Source organism: Hirundo rustica, chromosome 33 (assembly GCF_015227805.2).
Source record: "Hirundo rustica isolate bHirRus1 chromosome 33, bHirRus1.pri.v3, whole genome shotgun sequence".
In the NCBI taxonomy this organism is placed as follows: domain Eukaryota; kingdom Metazoa; phylum Chordata; class Aves; order Passeriformes; family Hirundinidae; genus Hirundo; species Hirundo rustica.
In genome coordinates, this window is record NC_053482.1 from 352319 (window position 1) to 355797 (window position 3479).

Sequence of the window (3479 nt, forward strand, 5' to 3'; positions counted from 1 at the left end):
ATATAGATATGACTGATTGTTGGGGTTTAAGTCTCCTGTAGAATTTTTTCCCCCTCCCAAGTTGCTAGGAGACTAAGTGCTGAGTGCTTAACGTGGACAAAAGAACTGATAACTTAGTTTTGTGGGAGGGGAAAAAAAAAAAGCTCCCGGAGAGAGTGGAGGGTGGGGGGATCTCGTGGCTTTTCTTTTTCCGGGGGGGAGCACCGATCGGGCCACGGCTGGCTGCTGGGGTCCACGGTTAACGAAGGAGTCTGGTCCTGGGAATTCTACCATCTGTTGGAGTGTCCAGGAATTCGGAGTTTCTTCGCTGTCCTGCTGGATTTTGGGTGAGACCGGGTCCCGCTGCTGCAGCTTCTCCGGCAGCCACCTCTGCCTGCGGAGGACACCCCCTGCCTGCCGAGGACAGTCCACCGCGCCCGGCTTCCAGCCATCAGCGCCAGAGCTTCCACCGTTTGCCCTCGGGGTTCTTGGTTCTATTGTTATAATTGCTGTTGTTTTTTTGTCTGTCCTGTTATATTTACTAGTAAAGGACTGTTATTCCTTTTCCCCATAGCTCTGACTGAAAAGTTTTATTTTTAATCTTCCAAATTATAATAACACGGAGGGAAGGATTCAAATTCCTCATTTCCTAGAGAGGTCCGCCTCTCAATAGCAGACACCTGTCTTTTCAAAACCAAGACACTGATTATGATCATGATTAAACAAAAAGGTTTTGTTTACTTACTCCACAGTATAGGAGCTGTAACATCTATTTTAATATAGTGCTCTAGGAAGCCATTTTGAAGCAATTGTATTAAAGTAAAACCAGTTATTAAGTAGAGATGGGTGTCACTCCCCCAGACCAATGGCCGTGGGCAAATCTCTTTAGTTCAGCCTCAGGCAGTGCTCTTGAGGGGTGTCCCCATTCCAGGGAGGAATCTAAACACCCCACCAAGAAGGGAAATGTCAGGAGATGCTGCAGGTAAAATTTGGGATGGGTTTTTTCTAGTCAGAAGTGCTGCCCTGTCAGTCAGATGTGCCCAGGCTGTGCCAGCTCAGCAGCTCTGCAGAAACTCTCAGTGGTGTCACTTGGTTGTTCCTTTCTCTGGGCTTTTTTCCAGCTCTGCCACAGCTTCAGCTGCCTCTCAGGATGTTGAACTTGGGGATGGAGGAGTCAGGCTGCTTTCAGCATTATTCACCCCAAAAGCAGCATGACCCCCCCCCTTCTTCATTTCCCACTGGGGGCTTTGCAAACAGCCTTGTTGGAGTTGTCTGAGCCCATTCCAGGCAGAGCCTCCTGCTCCAGCAGGAACTGCCTTTCCTGTGCCATGGCCAGGCCAGGTCCCGCTGCAGGAAAAGCCCCAGGCCAGCCCCAACACAGTGAAGGCCTCGGGCACAAGTGCAGAGTGCTGGGAGCTGTGCCAGGGAGAGCCTGGGACACCAAAGGCACCTTGGCAGCAGCAGCTCCCTGCAGGCCATGGCCAGAAGCCTCCCTTGGCAACCCGGCCTGGTGGCCACCACTGCAGAGCTGCTGGGGCAGGGGCTGATTTCTGCCTGGGCTCTGCCCCAGCCCACAGAGTGTGAGCTCAGCCCTGACTCGGGCACAGCCCTTGTGCCAGGGCCCTGCAAAGCCTAAAGGTCACCTGTGCCACCCTGGTGCCCATCCCTGGATCTGACACTGTCACTTCTGTACTCGCTGGTGCCTCCAACACTGAACCCCCTCATCTAGAGCCTGAGGAACCAGGAGCGTGAGGATGCCCTGAGGAATATGACCACTCTGAGCTTTTCAGAAACAATCCAGTGCCTCTTTGTTTCTGCATAGCATTCAGAATGGAACTCATTCCAGGCCCAGACTGTTTTGTGCCATGTGTCTTTTTTGTTATTCTATTGGTTGTATTTTAATTTTCCTCTTTTTTTTTTTTTAACATATATTTTCCAAAAACAATCCCATTAGTCACAGTGTTGCTACATCAGCATCTCCCGTGCTTGTATTAAGCAGAGACAGTAAGGAGCCATCATCACTGTGCATTTATGTAAAATAAAGTGTCCTCCCCTGCCCTGTGTGTCCAAGATGCTTCCTCTGCCCTTCTCTGTCTCTGCAGGGGCGGTGCCTGTGAGCAGAGGTGGAGGGAAGAGACTCCCAGCACAGCAGCACAGCCAGGGACAATGGCCCTGGCTCTTCCCACATCTGCTCTTCCCAACTCCAGGCTCTCCTTCCCAGCCCTGCTGTGGCTGTCAGGCCCCAGTGCTCTGGCAGCTTGGTCACTGTCCTGCTGCGTGTCCCTGCTGTGCCCACAGGCAGGGACAGGCCATGGGCACTGCTGGGACACAGCTGGGCTCCAGCACAGCAGCTCCAGCAGCAAAGGGATCTCCTGAGGGCAGGGCAGGAAGGCTTTGCTCTCCCTGCAGAGTCACTCTCAGGAACAGGACCAAGGAACAGACTCTGAAGAGGCTCCTTGTGTTCCTTGCTCTCCCAGGGTTCAGTGGGATGAGATCAGGGTCCCAGTGTGGCCTTCAGGGGACTCAGGGCTGGGTCAGGTTCTGCTTGTTGGTGGCCAGGGCCCATCAGATGGGGAATGGTCTGTGCTGAACCTGGCTGGGGCTCTGCAGCTTGTGCCAGGGCTGATGGCAGGGGAAGGTTTGTCTGGAGGGCCTTGGGAGCTGCCAGGAGAACACAGGGGACCTGCAGGGACAGTGTGTGCCAGGGATCAGCAGGGAGTGGAGCTCCCTGGGCACAGGCCTGGCCAGGGTGGGCTCAGCCCGAGATCAAGGACTGAATGTGTGCTGTAAGCCAGGAGAGCTCTGCAGCCCCAGGGGACACAGCAGGCACAGGGAAAGGAGTCTGGGCACGGACTGCTCTGACCCTCAGGGAACTTCCCCAGGAGGATGCAGGGCAGCCCCAAGGCCATGGGGCAGCCCTGGAACAAGGCAGGCACCTCTGAGCAGCCTCCATGGCCCCAGCAGAGCCTGTGTGGGAGGGGGTCAGTGCAGGGAGCAGCATCAGCTGCCTCTGTCTCCCAGCCTGAGCAGCAGAGCCCAGCAGAGGCAGCCCAGGGCCCCGGGCAGCACAGCCCCCGTGCTCTGCAGAGCAGCAGCCCCAGCTCGGGGCGGTGGGCAGCAGGGCAGGGGCTGCAGCAATGGCTGCTCAGGCCAGCACAGACGTGTTCCCCTGGGAAAGGCTCTGTGGGCAGCTGGCATGTGCCAGGAGCAGAGCAGGAGCCCGTGGGTGTGCAGAGGAGCCCTGGCAAGAGGCTGCCCTGTCCCTGGGGCAGCAGGAGCTGCCTGAGGAGCTCCGGGGCCAACTCTGTGCTGCTGTGCTGGGCAGCGGGGCTGGCCCTGGGGCTGCACGAACTGCCTGAGCTGAGCATGTCCTGAGCATTCCAGACTCAGAGTGGCTGTCCCTGACCTCCAGTGCCTCCAGTTCTTGCTGCAGGGCCAGACAGGTCTGGGCTGCTCTGCAGGGCTGGGGCAGGGAGAGGAAAACAATGGACCCTTGATTA